This window comes from Moschus berezovskii, chromosome 7 (genome assembly GCF_049115385.1).
Source record: "Moschus berezovskii isolate FMDL1 chromosome 7, NW_MosBer_1.0, whole genome shotgun sequence".
Classification (NCBI taxonomy): domain Eukaryota; kingdom Metazoa; phylum Chordata; class Mammalia; order Artiodactyla; family Moschidae; genus Moschus; species Moschus berezovskii.
Genome location: NC_142466.1, coordinates 71,633,183 through 71,657,168, shown reverse-complemented (window position 1 = coordinate 71,657,168; position 23,986 = coordinate 71,633,183). Strand labels below are relative to the sequence as shown.

The following is a 23,986-nucleotide window of genomic DNA, read 5'->3' as shown; positions in this document are numbered from 1 at the left end:
GTTTACTTTGTATTACTCATGGCTTACTTTGTAAACTGGCTTACTTTGTATTACCCACGTTTGCTATGACTCTTCCTGTGCAATTCTGCATCCAGAAAGCTCTTTCTCCTGTTCTCTTGCTCCTTGTTCAAAGCCCAGCTCATAAGCAGCAGAAAGTATAAGCTTCCCACCAGCCGCAATCTAAAGACCCAGCTGCTCAAAGTTGCCTGCAGGCTGTGGCAGCACCAATAAGTGATACAGCCAGGGCAGCTCCGTCAGCCACAGATCAGGGTGACAGGAGGGCCACCTGGAGTGCGGCCCTTCCCCTGGCACATGCAGGTGAAGCCATTTGACACAGGCATGCTGACGGCTCCACAGGGCAGGTTCACACCCAAATGCCTGAGAGGTGAACACCAACTTCCTGACAAGTCTCTCACGAGGACTCTGGGCAGCAGCCAGCTCCCAATCAGCAGGTGGCAGAGGCAGCCGCTGAGAGAGGTCGCCTTGCTGGCAGGCAGCCCCCAGATCCTGGGTACTCGCTGCTCACATGAGGCTTCTGGAATCCCCTTGTACAATCCCGAGGTCTGGGGGAAAGTAAATTATGGCTCTACGATGAAGATAATCCCAGCGCGGCCTGGTACCAAGCATGCTTTTCTGCCTGACTCTCCTTCAGGGACATTCTCCAGACACCCCAGCTGACCTAGCACCTCCTCCCTCCCCCAGCCCATGCGCCTGTGTGTTCGTGTGTGTGTGTGTGTGTGTGTGTGTGTGTGTGTGTGAGAGAGAGAGAGATCACTCTTGTAAACCTTCCACCGTGAGTGAGATATGAACAGTAAGCATCCCATCTCTTTTCACCACATTTCTCTAACTGCTCCCCACATTACAGTGAGAGGTCTCCTTGTCCTTCCGAGTGGATTTATAGCCAGGCTGTTTGGCTTCTTGGTCCATTTAATCCATTGTGAGACAAAAGGGGGAAAAAAGGTCTAATTTCCAAGGGGAAATTAGAGACCCTGCGGCGAAACTGGAAAGAAGTCTCGGGGTCACTTGGCTCGAACACCTCCCACTACCAAAAGGAAAACTGAGACCCGAGTGGGGAAGAGAACTGCTCAAGACCCCACAGAGGGAGCTGGAGCCAGAAATAAGACCTCCATGGTCAGCCCAAACCTCTTCAACTGGACACTAAAATGTCCAGATCCCCATTCCTTATAATTCAGAATGAAGGTCATTTCCTTTTAGAAAACAAGAGAATAGGTACCAGCTCAGATTAGGACGTGGTGAGAAAAGGGGAGGCTGGCTGAGAAGGGAGTGTGTCCCGGTCAAGACACCTGGCATGTCAGACACTCAGCCTTCATAGTAGCATTTCCACTGAAGGCTGGAGGAACAGGGTCCCCAAAGTTTAAGACACCACACAAAATGTGTTCTCTTCTGACCTTCATATGCAGCCCAGATGGGGAAGCCAAGGCCGAGGAAGGGGCCGGAATCAAGTGAGGGTCACACACAGTCAGGTGGAGGGTGGGATTAGGAGTGGGCTGCAGAGGGTCTGGCCCAGCTCTCTCCTTGGCAGTCGGTCAGACTGTCAGCAATCCCCACCCGGGGCTCCCGCCAGCCCTGAACTTGGGACTCCGTCTCAGCTTTCCCTGCAGAGAGTCAGCTGTTCTCTTGTGCTGGCGGATGCCAGGCTGATACTGCATTCCTCTCCCTGGCCCCCGAGCCAGGGACACGCTTCCCCGCAGCCCGATGCCGTCCCCTGGCGTGATTTCTGTGTGGTGACCCGGAGAACAGCTGGTCGGGGGCTGGCAGGCCGAGGCTCTGAGTCAGGCCTGGCTAGCTCTGTGGAGATCACCTGCCCACCAGGAGGGCTTGGGTTTTACTGCCCTCTGGCCGTGTGTCACAGCAGGACATGCTGAACTCTCCCTGTGACTTGAGGACATGGCTCGGGCTGTCCCCAGAGCAGGTGGGGCAAGAGCACTGAAAGCAATGCAGGCAGCCTCCCTCTCCTAGGGGTGTCGTCTGGGGATGAAGTAGGGAGGCCTGGGCCCGATGCCTGCCCTCGTACATGGGAGAAACAGTCTCAACCTCAGAACCTCCAGTTCCAGGCCAGGCTCGAGGACTGCCGGGCCTGGCTAGGAAACCCGCAGACCAGCTCAGCAAAGAGCAGAGAGAGGTGCCTTCCCCTGAAGAGTCCAGAACATCGCAAGGTAGTACCTGGCCCCATGGCCCAGATCCCCCAGCTTCTGTGGGCCCAAGACCTCAGAGGTCTTCTAGCCCAAGTCCTTCATGGAAGAAAAATGAAAAAGGGGGCCCAGAGAAGGGAGGGAGCTAACCTGAGTCACACAGCACCTTAGAACCAGGACTGAAATCCAACCCTGCTCTCCAGTCTAGCTGTCAACCCACAAGAGCCTTCAGAGCGTGGAGGTGACAGACCCCACTCTGGCCCCCAGAGGGTCACAAGGGAAACACTGCCAGGAGCCACCAGGCACCCTCACAGGGTGAATATTAAGTGTACTAAGTACTAAGTGTAGCTTCCCTGTACAGAGTTGGGATTGCACAATGTGTGTGTGTATATATATATATATATATACACACACTGGATGAACTTATTAAAAAGCATATATATAATGTACATATATATATTGCTGAACTTATTTTAAAAAAAGGTAGTGCACTGCCTTTTTTAATAAGTTCAGCAATCCTATATGTGTAATTATTATCATCGTTCACATGAAAATTAACCAGGAGGCCCTCATTGGACCCTCTCTAGTCATCCCTTGTCCTTGTTTTCCCCTCACTGTCAAGGTCAGTCAATGGACAAGTAAAGTCAGCCATTTCTAGAGGACCCAGGGAACAGAAGGGAAGGGAGTCATAAACAGAGGCTCCCATAAAAGAATCCAAGATCTCAAGGACCACAGTATGGTCACCATTCCAAACCCCACTCCAGCCACTGAAGGGGAATGGCCTGGAAATATCTATTTCTCCCCCAGCCCAGGGGACTCACCCTGCAACCAGCACAGGGCCAGTGGACTCACCTGAACCAGAGCCTCCCTGCAAACACGTGCTGGGAAGAAGCTTGGCTCACAGTAATGCCAGCCCCTCTATTTTTGTTCCATCACACATGCCAGGGCTCTGTTTCCCTCTCCTCCCCCCTCCCCATCCTGTCCTGCTCTCTGCTGGACAGCCAGCTGCCTGTCCATTTGAGGAAACTGCAATTAGAGCCTCCGCAGTCTTTTTCCCTGCCAGCCCGGTGATGCCCTGTTATGGGTGTGCTGTCCCTGTCACTCAGACCCAGCCAGTAGCCAAACTGGAGCATGCCAGGGAGAGGTGGCCCAGAGAAGGAGTCCCTGGAAAAGCAGTGGAGGAGCCTGAAGGCCCTGGAGCCACACAGCCCAAGGGAAAACTTGGGGAAACACATGCACATCCCTGGAAGGGTGTCAGGAGCAGAGAGAGCAGACTCACTCTGCAGGGCTCCAGCAGTCAGAGTGGACACACGGGGCCAATTTTAACTCAAACCATGAAAAAGCTCCTTAACTATCCCAGGGCTGCCCAGGGTACGTTAGCTCAAACAGCAAGCACATCAAGTTTATAATCAGGGAAGCCCAGATTGGAGCGCCAGCTCCCACCTGTGCCTCAGTGAGCAAAGTACCCAGAGTTGGTTGGTGTTGTTTAGCCGCTAAGTCATATACAATTCTTTTGCAACCTCATGGACTGTAGCCTACCAGGCTCTCTGTCCATGGGATTTTTTCAGCCAGTTAGACTGGACTGGGTTGCCATTTCCTTCTCCAGGAGATCTTCCCCACCCAGGGATCGAACCCAAATCTCCTGCATTGGCAGGCAGATCCTTTACCACTGAGCCACCAAGGAAGCCCCAAAATATTTATTTATGTATTCATTTGGCTGCACTGGGTTGCAGCATGAAGGATATTTAGATGCGGCAATGTGGGATTCATTTCCCCCACCATGGATAGAACCTGGGCCCCCTGCATTGGGAGCTCAGAGGCTTACCCTCTGGAACACCAGGGAAGGTCCCAATCAGCTTTCAGTTCAGTTCAGTTCAGTCGCTCAGTTGTGTCCGACTCTTTATGACCCCATGGACTGCATCATGCCAGGCTTCCCTGTCCATCACCAACTCCCAGAGCTTGCTCAAATTCATGTCCATCAAGTCGATGATACCATCCAACCATCTCATCCTCTGTCATCCCCTTCTCCTCCTGCCTTTAATCTTTCCCAGCATCAGGGTCTTTTCCAATGAGTCAGTTCTTCTCATCAGATGCCCAAAGTACTGGAGTTTCAGCTTCAGCATCAGTCCTTCCAACAAATATTCAGGACTAATACCCTTTAGGATTGACTGGTTAGATCTCCTTGCAGTCCAAGGGACTCTCAAGAGTCTTCTCCAACACCACAGTTCAAAAGCATCAGTTCTTCGGTGCTCAGCTTGCTTTATAATCCAACTCTGACATCTGTACGTGACTACTGGAAAAACCATAGCTTTGACTAGATGGACCTTTGTCAGCAAAGTAATGTCTCTGATTTTTAATATACTGTCCAGGTTGGTCATAGCTTTTCTTCCAAGGAGCAAGCATCTTTTAATTTCATGACTGCAGTCACCAGCCTTCACTATCTCTCAAATGATCTCGGGAGGTATAGCTCAGAGACTCACTCAGAATTCCTTGTAACATATCCAAAGACAAGCTGCAAATGCCCTAAGAGAAAAGAGGTTCAGCCTCTACACACAGAGGCTGTGATCCCAGCCACAAAGAGTCAAGCCCACTAGGGCGGTGGACATAGAGAAAGGAGCCCTGGTTGGGAGCCAGACTAACCTGAGCTCAGGTCCCAGCTCTGCCTCTTACTATTTTCACCTCTAGCAAGACACTCAATCCAAGTCTCTGATCCTCAGTTTTCTTCACCTGTAAAGTGGAGCCTGGCACCCTTATAGCCTTGCAATAAGGATCAAATAAGGGAGAAGAGCAAGCACTTTGGAAGCTATACATTACTGATACAAGAGCAATGATGTTGAAAATTTCTGACTACAATTATTTTTATCCCAGGAAGAATATGGATGACACAACAGTTGCATTCCAGGACAAATGTCCATTCAACAAACATTCCTACTATGCCAGATTCTGAAGATGCAGACATAAAGAAGACAAAATTCTGTGCCTTCCAAGACAAACTAACTGTGAAGAGAGACATGTAAATTACTCATGATTGCTGAACCTGGGACACAGAAGTGTAGCCAAGTTACAGTGAGAGTGCAGAGGACAGGAACTACCCAGGGTTGGGGGAGGCAGGGGTGAGGGCACCAGAGGAGGGAGCATTTGGATAGAGGCTTCAAAATGAGAAGGGAAATTTACATGCCTAATAACAGACCACCAAGACGTATGAGGCAAAAACTGAACTGAAGGGAGAAAGAGACAATTCTACAATAGCTGTTGGAGACTTCACTACCGTACTCTCAATAATGGATAGAATGACCAAATGGAAGATAAGTAAGGAACTGCATAAACCAACTAGATCTAACAGGCATAACTCAGAACACTCTTCTTGAGTGCATGTGGGTCATTGTCCAGCACAGACCATATGTTGGGCCACAAATCACGTCTCAGTAGCAAAAATGTGAAATCAACCCAGTGTCCATCAACAGATGAATGAATAAACAAGATATGATACATACATACAATGGAATGGAATGGATACATACATACAATTCAGCCTTTAAAAGAAGGAAATTCTGGTACATCCCACAGCATGGATGAATCTTGAAGACATTATGCTAAGAGCAATATCAGTCGCAAAAGGGCAAACACTGTATGATTCTGCCCCTATGAGTTACCTAAAGTAGTCAAATTCATAGAGACAGAAAGTAGAACAGCAGTTGCCAGGGGCTGGGGGAAGGAATGGGGAGTTATTAAGTGATCTGGCTTCCCTGGTGACTCAGACAGGAATGAATCTGCCCAAATATGGGAGACCCAGGTTTGATATCTGGATCAGGAAGATCCCCTGGAGAAGGAAATGGCAACCCACTCCAGTATTCTTGCCTGGAGAATTTCCTGGCAGGCTACAGGCCATAGGGTCACAGAGAGTCAGACACAATCAAAGTGATTTTGCATGCAGACAGTTTCAGTTCTAGAGATGGATGGTGATGATGTTTGCACAACCATGTGAATATTCTGAGTGCCACTGAACTGCACCCTATAAAAAAGTGGTTAAAATGTTAAATTTTATGTTTATATATTTTACCCAATTTCAAAGATAAATTATTGTGAGAAAAAAAAATGAATGAAGAAGGAGTGTTCTAAGCAGCCCAGGTGGGAGAGAAAAGTCCAGACAGAAGAAACATCTTGTGCTAAAGCTCAGATGTATGAAAGCAACTGGTGTTCTCTGGATGTAGTAAAAGTGTCCCCAACATGTGCGACACACAGAGGTAGCCATGGTGGGCTGAATTCCCTGAAAGGGAGTTGGCGTGCCACTCCATGGGCTCTAGGGAAGACAGGGCTCCAGTGTGGCTTAGAACAATCAGACCGGGAGGAGCCTGGGAAGGGCAGATGACACCACCTCTAGAGAGATTAAAAGAGAAACTGCTTTCCAGACAGTCCCAGCTCCCCAGGCCTGTGGTCACCCTCTGTGGTCACCAGCCCAGCACTGTGGCAAGAGTGACTCAAGACATTCGCCTCCTGAGGCTGCAAGCTGAAGGCCGGAGAGATTCCCCTGAAAACCAAAAGAGTGAGGCTTTGGTGGGGACCCTGTGTGGAAAACTCCTCTCTGCCATGTTGTTCTCCCTGAACTGTGCAGTCTGTTTGGGTAGCAGCTGAGTGAGGACGGGGAGCTTATCTCCCTGCAGGCTCACCCTGTGGTTTTCACCAACTCACAGGAAGGCAAGATCCGCAACTCAAAGGTAAATTTGGGCATTGAGAGTGGGAGGAGGGCCTCTCTAAAATTTCTGAATCAAGTGAATTTGGGAAATCCCAACTCTGCAACTTAATAAACAGTGACTTGAGCAGCCCCGTGTCTCTATATGGGTCTCAGCTTGTCCATCTGTAAAATAAAGGAGTTAAACCTGTAAGTCCACTGTTATGTCTCTGGCATTAAGAAGGGCAGAACATTACTGGACATATTCTAGTAATTCAGCAATCAAGTATGCATACACACACACAAGAATTGGGCAAAATGTTCCTTCTTTCTCCCCTTGAGTCTTTCTTGTCTGCGTTAGTCTAGGTTTGGCAACATGAGTGTCCTCTGTGATTTCCCTTCTCTCTCTCTCTCTCTCTCTAGTTCCCTTGGTTTCTTCCTCTTAAGTTTTCTGCCTCATAAGAGTAGAGGGAGCACAAGAGGTGGCTTGGCATCCTATGAATGGAAGGAAAAGAATGAAGGCAAGTCTTTTCCCATCTAACCACAGGGTATAACATCTGCAAAATATCTACATCTATGAGTAAAATCAACTCTTAGCTAAAAATGGTGTGTTATTCTACTCAAAACACCACTTGGTCTTTCCAAAGGAAGCAAGTCAAGTTGTATACATCAAGTTGCATATCAAGTTTTATATGTATACATATATATCAGTTCAGTTCAGTTCAGTTGCTCAGTCGTGTCCGACTCTTTGCGACCCCATGAACCACAGCACGTCAGGCCTCCCTGTCCATCACCAACTCCTGGAGTTCACTCAAACTCATGTCCATCGAGTCGGTGATGCCATCCAGCCATCTCATTCTCTGTCATCCCCGTCTCCTCCCGCCCCCAATCCCTCCCAGCATCAGAGTCTTTTCCAGTGAGTCAACTCGTTGCATGAGGTGGCCAAAGTATTGGAGTTTCAGCTTTAGTATAAGTCCTTCCAATGAACACCCAGGATTGATCTCCTTTAGCATGGACTGGTTGGATTTCCTTGCAGTCCAAGGGACTCTCAAGAGTCTTCTCCAGCACCACAGTTCAAAAGCATCAATTCTTCGGCGATCAGCTTTCTTCACAGTCCAACTCTCACGTCCATACATGTGTATATCCATATCCCCTCAAGAAAGAATTTGCTGGAAATTGGATTGCCAAAGGTCAATTTACCAAATGGTCAATTTGCTTCATTACTGAAAAATGTTCTTAACATAACATTATAGCTTCATCACCATGACAGCAAAAATTGTCCATGCCCTAGTTAGGTAAGCAGTCCTGAGATAGTGCAGGCTTTAAGGTTGCCCTTAGGGTCTCCATGCCAACCAACTGTAAGGGGAGAAGCACAGGGATTAGACTGTGTGGGAGGTGCACATCACTGGCACTCGTATCACTGGCACTCACCTGACCTGCCTCTGAGCCTCATGCCAACCTACGAAGGGGACTGGGAACGTCATCCCTGAGCAGGGAGCCTCTCCACAGTGACCATCCTGGGAGCCCCGCAAAGGAAGAAGTTATCCTCAGGGGGTAACCAGCCATCTCTGCCACGGAAGTGTTTCAAGCATCAAGCTCTTCTCAAATGCTCAACATCCTGCATAGACACATGTGGGCCTTTTCTTATACATAACTTCCTCCTCTGTTTTGGCAGACTTACATTCTGTGCCTGCCCCTGCCCAGACTTGGAGTATGTGAATAAGTGGCTTCCTTAAACATGGCTCATGTGGCCTTGTGTTTGACCCTCACTTTGGCATCTTCATCTGGCTGACCTTGGCCTCTGCCCCCACCTCACCTGTGCACCTGCCCTGGTGTCTCCCTTGATCCCGCCTTTTCACAAATGATGCCCCCTTCAGTACAACCTATTGTTTTCTCTATTTTTATTTTTTTGTTGTTGTTTTGCTTTCTCTATTTTTAAAAACCTGCATCTGGTCCACCTTGAAGAGTATGGCCTGTAGAGTTCTCGGAAGCACAGTCTGGAGGCAGAAATCCTAGCTCTGAGAGACTAAGTGGCTACATAGAGAGGCCACATTTTGAGTTCTTCATGGTAACAGTGGAAGAGGGAGCCACTGAGTTTTGAAACTGGAAAAGCTGTCCTGGCCCCTCTTTGCCCTCACTACACAAATCTCCCTCAACACACCATTAAAATGTAGGGAAGAGCAACAAAAAAAAAAAGAATGTGGGACTTCTGTTTCCAGTAATATGGAGTAACAGGGACCAATTTACCCTACTTTATAAAACAATAACAAAAAAGAAAGAAAGAAAAAAATGCATAAAACAGTGTTTTTCAAGACATAAAATTCATATAACGGAAGACAACCATGCCTAAGAAACTAGAAGCAGATTGTCCCAATGTCCTGCCTTAAGAGAATTCTCTAGCTATGACACTTGAGGGACAACCGAGGCAGAGCCTGCAGACTCCTGTAGTCAAGGAGATGGAGCTGAGAGTCCATGAAGACCAAAGCAGCCAGAATTCATAACACAGAGCTCCAAAGAAGAGAGCTCGCACAGTGAGAGGATCTCAGAAATCTGCATAGGACCTCCCGTGCACCCAACAACCACAAGTCATGTGAAGAAACAATGTGAAGTGGAGGAAAGAACCACCTGAAAGGCTTGGAGGGAAAATGTCCTAGGGCTCACACAGCGCTGAGAACTGTGCCTACAGCCACCAGACAGACTACACTGAGCCACCTGGGAAGCCCCCAGACCCACTTAGCGAATTGTAAAAGTTAGACCTAAGAATCACAATGTTTCCAAGGACTTAATTGTATCCCAGAACAAAACTGGAGATGTATAGGAATACAACATGTCCAAAACCAACAAGGCAAAATATTAACAATGTCTGGCATTCAATCAAAGATTGCCAGGCATGCAAAAAATCAGGAAAATATGACCCATAGTGAGACCAACCAACCAAAACCAACTCAGAAGTGACACAGATGTTAGAATCAGCAGAGAAGGAACTTAGCAAGTATTATAACTGCATTCCTAGTGTTTAAAAAGTTATGCAGACATGGAGAATATGCAAAAGACCCAAATAAGACTTCTAGAGATGAAAATCATGTCTGAGATTTTAAAATACACTGATTGGATTAACAGTGGATTAGACAGTAGAGAAAAAAAGATCAGTGAACTTGAAAGCCAAACAATTACATCTATGCAAAATGAAACAGGGAGAAAATAGAGCTTTAAAAATGAGAGCATCAGTGAACTGTGGGACAACTGGACCAGCTTGCCTTGAATTCTAATTTTCCAGTCCTTCCCTTTCAGAACCTCAAAAGCAGGGGGATTACAACTAAGGGCAATTCTGTCTTCTCACTGGTGCTTTGACTGAAAGGGTTTTTAAGGTGTATAAGTGTGTGTGTGTGTGTGTGTGTGTTTTACACATTAAAATGTTTTATTTAAACTGAAATACACCTATAGATAATTATACATGAGTGTCTAGTTCACTTATCAAAAATATTTATAAAAATGTCTTATTTTGGAATAATGTCAAGTTTGGGCTTCCCTGATGGCTTAGTTGATAAAGAATCTTTCTGCAATGTAGGAGACCTGGTTCAAACCCTGGGTTGGGGAGATCCCCTGGAGAAGGAAATGGTATCCCACTCCAGTAATCTTGCCTGGGAAACCCCATGAACAGAGGAGCCCACTGAGCTACAGTCCATGGGGTCGCAAGAGAGGGACACGACTGAGCAACTAAGCCACCAATGTTGCTGCTGCTGCTGCTGCTAAGTCTCTTCAGTCGTGTCCAACTCTGTGCGACCCCACAGACAGAAGCCCACCAGGCTCCCCCATCCCTGGGGGTCTCCAGGCAAGAACACTGGAGTGGATTGCCATTTCCTTCTCCAATGCATGAAAGGGAAAAGTGAAAGTGAAGTCGCTCAGTCATGTCCGACTCTTAGCGACCCCATGGACTGCAGCCTGCCAGGCTCCTCCATCCATGGGATTTTCCAGGCAAGAGTACTGGAGTGGGGTGCCATCACCTTTTCAGTTCAGTTCAGTTCAGTCGCTCAGTCGTGTCCGACTCTCCGTGACCCCATGAATCACAGCACGCCAGGCCTCCCTGTCCATCACCAACTCCCGGAGTTCACTCAAACTCATGTCCACAGAGTCGGTGATGCCATCCAGCCATCTCATTCTCGGTCGTCCCCTTCTCCTCCCACCCCCAACCCTTCCCAGCATCAGAGTCTTTTCCAGTGATTCAACTCGTCGCATGAGGTGGCCAAAGTATTGCAGTTTCAGCTTTAGATCAGTCCTTCCAATGAACACCCAGGGTCGATCTCCCTTAGAATGGACTGGTTGGATCTCCTTGAAGAGTCTTCTCCAACACCACAGTTCAAAAGCATCAATTCTTCGGCGATCAGCTTTCTTCACAGTCCAACTCTCACATCCATACATGACCACGGGAAAAACCATAGCCTTGACTAGATGGACCTTGGTTGGCAAAGTAATGTCTCTGCTTTTTAATATATTATCAAGGTTGATCATAACTTTCCTTCCAAGGAGTAAGCGTCTTTTAATTTCCTGGCTGCAGTCAGCATCTGCAGTGATTTTGGAGCCCCAAAAAATAAAGTCTGACACTGTTTCCACTGTTTTTCCATCCATTTGCCATGAAGTGATGGGACCAGATGCCGTGATCTTTGTTTTCTGAATGTTGAGCTTCAAGCCAACCTCTTCACTCTCCTCTTTTACTTTCATCAAGAGGCTTTTGAGTTCCTCTTCACTTTGTGCCATAAGGGTGGTGTCATCTGCATATCTGAGATTATTGATATTTCTCCCAGCAATCTTGATTCCAGCTTCTGCTTCTTCCAGCCCAGCGTTCCTCATGATGTACTCTGCATATAAGTTAAATAAGCAAGGTGACAATATACAGCCTTGACGCACTCCCTTTCCTATTTGGAACCAGTCTGTTGTTCCATGTAAAGTTCTGACTGTTGCTTCCTGACCTGCATACAGGTTTCTCAAGAGGCAGGTCAGGTGGTATGGTATCGCCTTTAGGTTTACATAAAAATTTCAGCCATAGCACAAAGGTTTCTTGTACACCCTTCATCCAGTTTCTCTTCATGTTAATGTCTTACATAACTGCAGTGCAATTAACATGGGTACATTATTATAGCAAAAACCATACTCAATTTTGCCAGGTTTTTTCCACTGATGTCCTTATTCTTTTCCAGGATCCAATCCAAGATACTATGTTGCATCTAGTCCTTAAAAGTTTACATCGAAACCCTGAACCAGAGGGTTGCCTTATGAGGAGTCAGCAATCAGAAGTAATCAATAGTGGCCCTGTGGGGACACTATCCACTAGCTACACTTTATATTCACAAGGACAGACACAGACTAGAGTTCTCTGTTGCAAATCCCCAAATATACATGACCAGAGTAGCATGAGCTCACTGGGGGGCAGGGGGGCATCTTAAAAGTGACATTATCAGAAAAATTACAATAAAAATGGCAAATGAACCACCAGGGATTGGATGAAACAGAAGACTAGGCCAAGAATTTAAACATAATAAATCATTGGATTATGAGATAAGAACAGCAAACTATTTTAAATCCAAGTGGAAATATTCACATTTTATTAGATAAATGTAGATAAATGATAGGACAGATTTAGCTGAGGAATATATTCATATATTTAGTACAGATTTATGAAGAATTTATTAGTGAACTGAAAGATCAAATTGAGGAATTCTCCCAGATGGCAACAGAAAACAAAAAAAACAAAAAAAAATTCTTAAGAAATACAAAAGAAAAAAAAAAATCTTAGAAGTAAACTTTTCAACATCCAAATAATAGGAGTTCTAACAAGAGAGAGAAAAAGGAAAATAGAAAGGAGAAAATATCTGAACAAATAAATGGACATTAATTTTCTAGAATTAAGAAAAGATGAAAGACTTCACATTTTTAAAGTAGAGAATGAAAACCTATACTTAGATTGTAGTGATTCTTTTACTGTCCCAAAGGCAAAGGTAAAATTTGAAAAGAATCTCATGGTTAGAGAATACCTACCTAAAGAAAGCAGAGAAATACCGAGAGAAAGAGGCCACAATCTGCAGAGAGGCGTTAGCCCTTACAAAAGAAGTGTAGGACACAAGAAGCAGAAAGTAATTTTTTTAATTGAAAAAAAGTTACAAAGTAGAACTTTATATCCAAAAATTGGCATTAAAATGTGAAGGGTAATAAAAAATTCTCAGGCATGTAAGATACAAAAAGGGTTACCACATATTGCAAATAATTTTAGAAAAAAAGTAGTCAAAATTTAAGAGATATAAATCCGAGAAGGTAATTTAAAAATATGGCATGATTGAAAAAAAGAAAATAAATCATTTTCATGTAATGATGGCATTGGAATAGGGGTGGGGGAGAAACTGAAGGACAAGAGAGCGGACTAAAGTGTTTGATATTTTAGGTGAAAGACATAAATTCTGACAAGTTTAATACATTAATTGGAGAAATTTTTAAATATATATTAATCTTAAGTTTAAAGCAATCATCAGATGCATAAAATAGAGTATAACTTTTAAACCTGCTCATATCCAGTGATAAGCAAGAATAGAAATAAAAGAAGGCAAATAAATGAAAAATGTGAATAAAATGGCAACTAAGTTCAAACATAAAATAAATATAAATTAGAAAATGTCTCAATTAGAAGAGAAAAACAGTAAGACTGGGCTTTTTTAAAAAAATCAGCATTATGTCAACTACAAAGACAATAAGTTGCAAAAAGTTGAAAACAGAAGAATGAAACCTTCCACAGTAATGAATTTGAAAACCTACATGAAATTGATAAATTCTAATATATATAAAATGCAATATTGACACAAAAGAAATAAATAACTTGAATAGACCAAAGAATGTTACAGAAATGGAAACAGTAGTCAAAGACTACTATTTTTTATTTTTCTCCCAAATACACCAGGCATAATGTGTGTATGTCTATTGTCTGAGACTCCGTCCTTGACCATAAGCTTCATGAGGGCATGGGCTTGTTTGTTCATTGTTATATCCCCAGTGCTTTTAAAATAATACTGGGAATGTGGATACCGAGTAGTCACTGAATGGAAGGACTGATGGGTGACTAAGTCAGATGACGTGAACGGAAAACTCTATTATGAAATTCTTCATCTACACTGAGGATAGAAAAGCTATGAGATTCAAGGAGACAGAGGAGAGGTTCTAGGGATTGATTAGGAGAACTCAACCTAATCAGCCATAGACAATATGTAAATAAATGTGTATGGCCATGTGCCAATAATATTTTATTCACAAAAAGTTGCTGCATTTGGCTCAGATGCCATAGTTTATCTACCCCAATCTAAAATACTATACTTGCCATTACTAATTTGAGAAGAAATGGAAAACTCAAGTACTTTTATAACAATGTAAAAACTTGAATTAATAGTTTTTCAATCTTCCCACAAAGAAATTATGGATTACAGATGGTTCTCCAGGTGGATCCTTTAAACTTTCATAGAACAGATAATTCCAACTATATATAAATCTTCCAGACAGTAAACAAAGATGAAACTTCTCAACTTATTTTATGAATCCAGCACAGTCTAGATAATAAATCAGACAGGGGAGAAAGATGTACAGCACCCCCCCACCTCAAACGTACAAAAATACAAGAATTTTAAAAATAAATACATAGATAGCAAACAGCTTGATAGCAAACTTAATTGAGCTGTGTTTAAAAATAAATACATCTTGACCAAATAAATAGAGGTTGGACCTCTATCTCATCTTTTCTTTAAAAAAAGTAGAATACTTTAACATTAGTAAATCCAGTGATGTAATTAACTAAATTGGGAAATTAAAAGGAGAAAATTATATAATCGGTGTCAATAGATTCAGAAGAAGAAACATAATGAAGCCAGTCACGAATGGACATTTTGAAAAATCACTCCAGGCAAGCTAGTACTAAGAGGTAGGTTCCTTAACCTGATAAAAAGGTAACTACCAAAACCTACCAGAAGCATCATACCTAAAAATGCAACCCTTACAATCTCTTTTTAATTAGAAAAAGAACAAAATAATCTCCACTTGAACTCCTATTCAACATTATATTAAAAATAGAAATAAGAGGCTTAGGGATAGAAAGAAACAAAACTATCATTATTTCAGGTGAGTGTATTATCTTCAAAGAAAATCCTAAAGAATGTACAAAGCATTAGGAATTAATAAGAGCAATATCATATCATTATAAGGGCTTCCCAGATGAGGATAGTGGTAAAGAATTCATCTGCCAATGCAGGAGGTGTAAAGAAACACGGGTTCAATCCCTGGGTCAGGAAGAACCCCTGGAGGAGAGCATGGCAACCCACTCAGTATTCTTGCCTGGAAAATCCCTTGGATGGAGGAGTCTGGCGGGCTACAGTCCTTGGGGTCTCAAAGAGTTGGACAAGACTGAATCAACTTAGCAGGCACATGCACATATTATAGGAATGTCATACAACAAAATAGTATCTAACAAATAAATGAACTAGATCTACATTATTAATATTAACATGGCTAAATCTCAGTGTTAGGTGAAAATCAGAAGCCAACTGAAAAAAGATACAAGCAGTACGATACTAGTTCTGAGTTAGACATGAAACACTCCTCTTGCTGCCCCAGCTGAACCAAAGCTCCCCTCCCACCACACACCCTATCAGTCAGGGAGTTCTTTCTCCACCCAGGTTTGCTCTGCTGCTTCAGCAGCTGCTGCTGCTAAGTCACTTCAGTCGTATCCGACTCTGTGCAACCCCATAGACGGCAGCCCACCAGGCTCCCCCGTCCCTGGGATTCTCCAGGCAATAACACTGGAGTGGATTGCCATTTCCGTCTCCAATGCATGCAAGTGAAAAGTGAAAGTGAAGTCTCTCAGTCGTGTCCGACTCTTAGCGACCCCAGGAACTGCAGCCTACCAGGCTCCTCCGTCCATGGGATTTTCCAGGCAAGAGTATTCGAGTGGGTTGCCATTGCCTTCTCCGGTTTGCTCTGCCAGTAACGAAATTGAGTTTGGTGCAATCAAAACAGGCTTTCACTCAATGGTCAGAGAATGGAGAAGGGAAGCTCCCACCCTAAAAGCACCTTCTTCCGAAAGAGAGGGGAGTGAGGGAACTCAAAGGGTTAGGAGGCAGATAGGGCTCTGGGAAAGCTGCAGAGATTCCCCGGGGAAGACAGGGCATGCACAATTTTCCATCCTTCTTCACACATGGCACAAATTGAGTCTAGCAGAGCATGAGTCCCCACTTTGGCTGGAGATCTTAGCAAGCTAATAAAGCAAAGGTAATGCCAGGACAGCCCCCCCTGGTTTATCTGTGCAGGCGCGTTCTCATGGTCTTCCGAGAGAGTTCCAGTGGTTGACCATTATATATCTCTCAAAGAACAGCCCCAGAGCATCTCTGCCAAACACCAGGTACTTTTGAAGCAAACACAGAGAAATCAGGGTAAGTGTCCATCTGCTCTCAGAGGTTGCCATGGAAATACAGGGATAAATCAAGGGACATTAAGCGGTGACCTTTAGCCTACTTTGCCTGCCATCTTGGACTTAGCTTGCTCTGGGTTTGTCTTGGGCCTTTGTGGAATAAGGGCCTGCGGCCTGAGATGCATAGCATGTTTAAAAGTATTGCTTATGAAATGTTTTAAATATACAAGTCAATACTACACATTGGTGTTTACTCACATAAAAACAAAGTAATATTGAGCACTAAGAAGCTGGCTACTAACTTGAGAGTTACCTCTGGAGGGAGAGGGAGGGCAATTGGTTTTCGATTTTATCTGTAGTTTTACTTTCCTTCTAAAAGGATCTAAGGCAAATGTTAACAATTCTTCTATCTAGTGATGGGCACATTGGTGCTTTTGACATACTTCTCTGTAATTTTCTGTAAGTTTCAAATCTTTCCTGATTGAATTTATGTTTGATAGAAAAGGGGCGGAGAAGGCAATGGCAAGCCACTCCAGTACTCGTGCCTAGAAAATCCCATGGACGGAGCAGCCTGGTAGGCTGCAGTCCGTGGGGTCGCTAAGGGTCAGACATGACTGAGCGACTTCACTTTCCTTCACTTTCACACATTGGAGAAGGAAATGGCAACCCACTCCAGTGTTCTTGCCTGGAGAATCCCAGGGAAGGGGGAGCCTGGTGGGCTTCCGTCTATGGGTCACACAGAGTCGGACACGACTGAAGTGACTTAGCAGCAGCAGCAGCAGAAAAGGGGCCATGATCAAAACTGTCTTAAGAGTAGGCTCTGGTTGCACCTGTGAGTGTAGAAAGGATAGTCTGACCACTCAGGTGTCCCCAGCACAGAGGCTTACTTTTCACCATGTGGTAGTCAGGAGTGACAAGGTCCTCTGTACCCTGAGGTTTGCTGCTCTGCCGCCTGCCCTGTAGGCTCCTTGGGAGGACAGCCTTATGTGGGTCAGAGGCACTGTTAGTAAGGGAGGCAGTCCATTCCATAGTGATCTCCTGTTACCCTATCCCACATATTTGATCTCCTGCTTCCTATGTAGTGTCATCTGAGACAAAGTTTGAAATTCTCTTCCATGAAAGGGATGCCTTAAGAAACTAAAGTTAGTAGATTTGTTTACCCTTGGAATGAATTACAAACACAGGCCTTCTTGGGGGCAATCATCCTCTTTATCCTTTCATTTGAAGGCAGAGAAGGGTCATATTTTGAGAAGAAATCATGATCTCCTCTGGCTCGTACAATGGCTGAAGGCTTCAATTTTTAACACGGGTGGTATACACCAATTCTCAAAATACAGTGAATTTAAGGAAAGTAAAAGAAAAATATGAAACACCTTTTTTTGCCAAGTAAGGATATGCTCGGGCTTCCCTGGTAAAGTGGTAAAGAATCCACCTGCCAATGCAGGAGACATAGGTGCAATTCCTGGTCCAGGAAGAACCCCTGGAGAAGGAAAGGGCAACCCACTCCAGTATTCTTGCCTGGGCTATCCCATGGACAGAGAAGCCTGGTTTGCTATAGTCCTTGGGGTCACAAAGAATCAAACACGACTTAGCAACTGAACAGCAACAACAAGGATATGCTCACAGAGTTATGGGAACACATCAAAAGGACCCAGGAGCCAGAATGAAGCGGTTCCCACTGAACAAATATATAGTTCGGTCTTTGAAATCCATGGAATAAAACAAAAACTCATTAAATAAAGCAAGAATCCAGGAGACCATAGTGATATGAATTAATAAGTGAATATACAAACTGATGGAGGAGAGAGGAAAGTACTTCTTTGCAGTAGAACAGCAACTACTAAATACAGGTGAAGTAAAAAAACAAAAACAAATACTTGTGGCGGAATATGAAGGAAAAAGAAAGCTTTGAAAGCATGAAAGACAAAGGGTGAGTGGGACCTAGGACACATGCTGACTGAAAACCAAAACATATACCCTGTTAGTAGAAGAAAGAAGCTGACTGCTTCCCCACCTCTGCTTCACTGAGAAAAGTCCATTTTCTTATTGATCGCTGAGTCATCATCATGTGTTCACTTGCTCCCCCTCCCAATGACTAGCACCAGTGCACACCAAGTGAAACAAAAAAATGGTGGACATACTGCCAGTTTGCGGGAGAGAAGGCAACACAGAACTGTAGAATTTCTATCACCTGCACTGAGAAATGAAAACTGGCTTTATGCCTTTCTTGCTGTGTGACCTTGAAAATCCCGCATTCCTGATGCTCCAGTTATCCCATGTGTACAACAAGGATTCAGATGATTTCACTGGGTGGTGATTAGGATCTAATTATGCACCATGTGAGAAGGTGCTTGTAAGCCACCATGCCTGCGGACACTTGGGGTATCACAGAATAAAGGGAGCTTCTTAAAAAAGGGCTGGGGATGGGCAACGTGATCCATCTGCTAGAGGAAGGCCGAGGTCCAAATCATTATTTTTTCAACTTGAATAATGCACTGAACCTTAAAAAAAAAAAAAGCCTCAGACTGCAAGCACTGACTTCGGTGACTCTTACTGTGTCACTCTTGTATATGAAGAAACATAAAACTAGCTTTTGATTTCTTGTATTTCCTATGTAATTTGTAGTAACATCTTTTAAAGCAGCATGGGAATGATGGCATTTAGGAGCAGGGAGCCAGGATATTCTAGATTGAAGGCCTGAGGAAAAGAGTGGAAGTGGAAAAGTAAGCTATAGGAGAGTGTCTGAGCTCGCCCTTGTTTTCCTGTCTCCCGCGGATCCGCACAACTGCTGTGGACTGAATCATGCCGCCCCCAGAAGTCAGGCGTTGGAGTCCTCACCCCCAGCACCTCAGTTTGGAAACAGGGCCTCGCAACAGGGATGCAGATAAACTGTGGCCCCTGGGACGGGTCCTAACCCAATCTGATGGAGGTATTTAAAGAGATTGGGAAACAGGCATGGAGAGAAGACAGTGAAGAAGACAGAGAAGGAAGCCTGGGAGGGTACAGGGAGCAGGCAGCCCTTTGCAAACCAGAGAGAGGCTTCAGAGGAAACCAAGCCTACTGATTCCTCAGTTCTGGACTTTCAGCCCCCAGATCTATGAGAAAAAGTACATATCTATTGTTTAAGCCACCCAGTCTCTGGTACTTTATTAGCCTGGGGTGACTTAATGAAATTACATAAAGTTCAAGTATTTTTTTTAAAAAAACTACTTTGTGCTTTGCTTCTTCAGAAAGAATACTATGTCAGAAGGTATTGTTGTAAATATTTATGATTTGCATACGTGAATATTAATGGATTAATCTTCCACAGACACAGGGTGGGGGGTCAGGGGCCTGGCCACAAGAGTAAGGGTGTTTCGCCTGTTTCTATCCTGTGATGACTGTCTGATGGGCACAAGGCTTGGGTGCCAGTGCAAGCCAAACAATGATGATCACATTTAAAAGATTTCTTTCTGGTGTGGGCTGTACCATGCCGTGGTATATTCATAAAGTTGAATATTCTGTAGCTATTAAAATGAGCAAATCATAGCCACATGGCACAAATGGCTAATCTCCCAAACCTAACAGTAAAAAGCACAAGTCACAGAAGAAGACAAACAATATGATTTCATTCGTAGAAAATTCACAAACAAGTGGCTCAACGCTAGCATACTGGGATGCATACACAGGTCATAAAACCAAAAAGGCAAGCAAGAAAGTGATTCTCCCAAAAGTGAGGATAGTGGTGACCTGGAATGGGAAGGAAGAAGTAGTTGTCAGGGGACGCAGAAGATAACAGGGTGCTCACAATGTTCATCTCTTTGCCACGGGGATTTGCTTTATAATTATTCATTGAATTATGCAAATTTTTACAATTTTTTTCTTTGTATAAATCACATTAGAAAAACAAGAGGAGAGCTGAAGCAAATATGGCTAATTATCTGTTCTCAGTCCTGGAGAATCTATGTTACATCATTAATTATACTTCTCTATAAATTGTGGGGGTTTTTTTCAAATTATTATGCCAAGCGAATGAAGCTAAGCAAAAAAGAGGACATTATGGAATTTTATATTCCATTTGTATAAAATTCAAGAAAATGCAAAGGAATCTAGAGTGGCAGAAAGTAGATCAGTGATTCCTGGCAGGAAGGGGTTTGGCCAGGAAAGGGCAGGAGGGAGGGAGCATGAGGAAACCTTAGGGGGTGATGGATGTGTTCATTACATTGAGGGTAGTGATGGATTCATGAGTGTACACATATGTCAAAATATGTCAAATCGTACACTTGAAATGTGCATAGTTATGGCATGTCAGTTATACATCAATAAAGCAGGTTTAAAAAAAAAACCAAACTTCTTTGTGCTTTTGCATATGTTTCACATAATTTTCTGCGTATATATTGCTTAAAAATGAGGGGCGTGGGACTTCCCTGGCAGTCTAGTGTTTGAGACTCTGAGCTCCCAAAGCAGGGAATGTGGGAGACCTAAAATCCCACATGTTGATTGCAACAGACAAAAACAAAAATGAAGGGGATACTCTTTAGAGAGAAAACCCTGAGCAAGGAACTTTGATGCTGACTCCTGGGTATATGTGTTTGGGTCAGACATGGGATTCAATTATGTCAATATATTTTTGTTCTGCCTTTGATAGAAAAGGGGCCTCCACTCTTCTCTCTCCACCTTTCCCTTCTCCCCTCCCTCTCCCCTTCTCCTCTCTCTGCCCTCTGCCCCTTCCCCCCCAACCCCCACTCTTTCTCTCCTTTTCTCTTTGGCTCTCATTCTTGCTCTGCATCAGAAAATCCTTTTCTTCAGCTGATCACGCAGCTTTAGAAGATGTGACAACACTCGTAATAATGATAAACAATCATTGCTGTCACTGAATAGTATTTTATAGTTTATAACATGCTTTCCCCTATCTGTCTTCTGATTCTCACAACAACCCCTGGGTGTAGAAATAAGAAAACAAAAGGCAACTGTAACCGCTTCTGCCTTCTAAGGAGGGTGGTAAATTTCACATCCCTGGGCAAATCTCTTTGTTGCCCCCAAATAAATCTCTTTGTTGTTCCTATCCACTTGCAGAGACTTGTCAGTGAAGACAGCAGGTGAAAGATTCAGCCATTTATTTTCCTCCAACTCCATCCCTTCAGCCCTGTGATGGCCTCTTAGCTTTAATAGAATAACCAATCATTGGCTATAGGCCCAAAACTGAGTTGGGAGTTGTGGCAGACATTGTGGTTGCCTACCCAAAATTTATTCTTCTCTTCTTACTTACACGGGTCCCTGATTTCATTGGAGGTAGCAATGTGCCAGCTGAAAAATTAGATTTCCCAGCCTCCCCTCTGGAGAAGAGTGCCCATATCTTCTGGCCAATTGAATCAAGAAAATAACTGTAGTGTAAGACTTCTGGAAATGCTCCCTGAAAAAGGCATTGACTCTGTTGGCAAGCCCCTTATTGGCCTTCCCTCTTCCTCTACCTGAAACATGGATGTAATGACTTGTGCTGCAGCAGCCATTCTGCAGCCCTAAGGTGATCTTGCTTGAGGGCAATAGGCTTGTGCGAAGGATAGCAAAATGGAAAAATGAAAGTAGGTTCGGACACTGATGAGATTGTGACGCTACTTCGCCAGCCTTTGAATGCCCACCTCCAGACTTCTTTTACATGAGAGAAAAATTATGTCAGGCATTGTTTTACAGGTCTCTGTTGCAACAAAACACAGTCCTAAATGAAAGAGAATTGATTAACTAAATTATTCTCTTTTTGAAGTGAGGGACAGGGAATTTCTGGGATGAATTCTGCAGAAAGGTGCTCTGAAAGGAAACAAGCAACATGGTGACACAAATCCCTATTTCCTCAAGTCTCCTATAAGGCCTGCTGCACATATGTAGATGCCGTGTGTGCGTGTTGGGGGAGGTCAGGGGAAGGGGGTTGTGGTTCCTTGTCAGTGTGGTAGGAGGCAGGGACAGCACCGGTGCGAGAGCAAGTTGATTCTTCCACCAAGGTAATTCCAAATAAATAGGATCTTGGATGTAGAGAATGAGGAAACATTAACACTTCCCTTTTATGCCAGAGAGACTGCTGGAAATGCTTATCTCAGAACATATGGGGTGAGTTTTGAACCATTTGAATTTTTAAAATCTGGATTCAAATCCTAGTCCTACACTTGTATACCTGTGTGACTTTGGGAATAACCTTTAACATCTCTGGGTCTCAGTTTTTTCATCTGTAAGAGGAGGGATTGGTCAAATTAAGTTCTAAGGTTGAATCCAAACCTTTTAATAGTCCATATAAAATGTATCATTAAGAGATGATTAAATCTATTAAACCCTAAATGAGAATAAATTCAGCTTTATACAAATATGTACTTCTTAAGGAGAAGAATCCATTGTTTCACAAACCTCAATGCTTCGAGAAGCAGGTTCTCAAGTTAGACGAGCCATGAATGTCTAGTGCAGTTCCTATGCAGTAATCCTTCCCTTACTGTCTTGATATATATGATAGTGATATTTTCAGCTCCTCACTCCTAGGTGCATAGGTACATTTACATTAGAAGATCTGCTTTAAACCTTGGAATTCATTTCCTTTAAATAAAGATGAAATAGACACAGTGGGAATTTTAAATACATTCTGGTATTATCCCAATATCAGAATGTGTGATGTGGAACTGGGAACATCAACAAGGCCCTGGGAGGATTGTATTAGACAAATCAGGTAGTTTATTAAACACCCCAGGGCCTTCTCATCATAAATGCAGGCAAGCATCCCCGGAGTAGTGGGGAGGGAACCCCTGCGAGCTCTAATCTCTCTATTCTGACATTTAATGAGCATGAATAACCAGGGATGGGCGGTATTGTTTACGAGTCCTCGTAAACCCAAGAAAAGGGTGATTTCAGAGTTCCCTTGGGATCTTTGATGCCTGGTCTATAAAATGTGTCTAAATTAATTGGGTTCTTCCTCATCCTCAGGACTTTGTCTTCAGCTGGACTGGAGAACCACGAACTCCAGGGGTAAAGGGAAGCATCTAGAGCCTGATTCTTTCACCAGTGAGTATGTCATTGAGTTATTTGCTGAATTATCCTCCAAACTATAATTTGCATCCTGTTATCTGGCAGCCTACGTTTTTGTAGTTGAATGGGGGACAGCTTCCTGTTCCCTGCAACTGGAAAGCGGTTTAAGTACATCACACCTGTATACAGAGCTCCTAACTGACATCCACAGAGTAGCCCAAAGAAGGCAGGGACTCCCCAAGAGCAGTGAGCCAGCCCCCCATCTCAGGAGGCATCCAAGCAGAGTCAGAGACCAAATAGAAGGTTTTGTAGTTAAATGGGCAGGAAGACAAGAGGGCTTAAAGAAGTTCAGTTTTCTTTCCAGTCCTAAAAATTGGGGATTCTATGACATATAGAACCAAATGCTGTTCAGTGTGAATAATGCTGCTTGTTGTTTAAGGCTTATTATGCACCAAACACTGTGCTGAATACTTCACTTGAGTTCTTTCATTTAATCCTGACATAAAAGGTAGCCTTGCAACCCTTTCACATGGGGCTCTACAGTATCTAAATACCTGCAGGCGAGGGCATTGAGGCTCAGGGCACTGGAGAAACGAGGTCACACAGCCTCTACGTGCCAGGCTGGATTTCAGGCCCTGGTCTGAGGGCCCCAGAGCGTGTGCTTTCTGCCTCTCCAGGGTGCTTCACCCACCAGGGGGCGGGGGACACAGAAACTGACTCATGAAGGAAGCTGTCTGGGTCCCACCTACA

The 23,986-nt window shown here is 44.1% G+C and overlaps 1 long non-coding RNA gene across 2 annotated transcripts in view; it reads left to right on the top strand.

Moving 5' to 3' along the window:
- LOC129556862 (uncharacterized) overlaps nucleotides 1–23,489 on the top strand; it is a 622,407-nt gene extending 598,918 nt beyond the window's left edge. For both annotated transcript variants that reach the window (XR_016037858.1, XR_008686110.2), the window contains one exon: nucleotides 23,195–23,489. This is a non-coding gene — a long non-coding RNA (uncharacterized LOC129556862). The remainder of the gene's footprint in view (nucleotides 1–23,194) is intronic.
- Nucleotides 23,490–23,986: the final 497 nt, after the last annotated feature.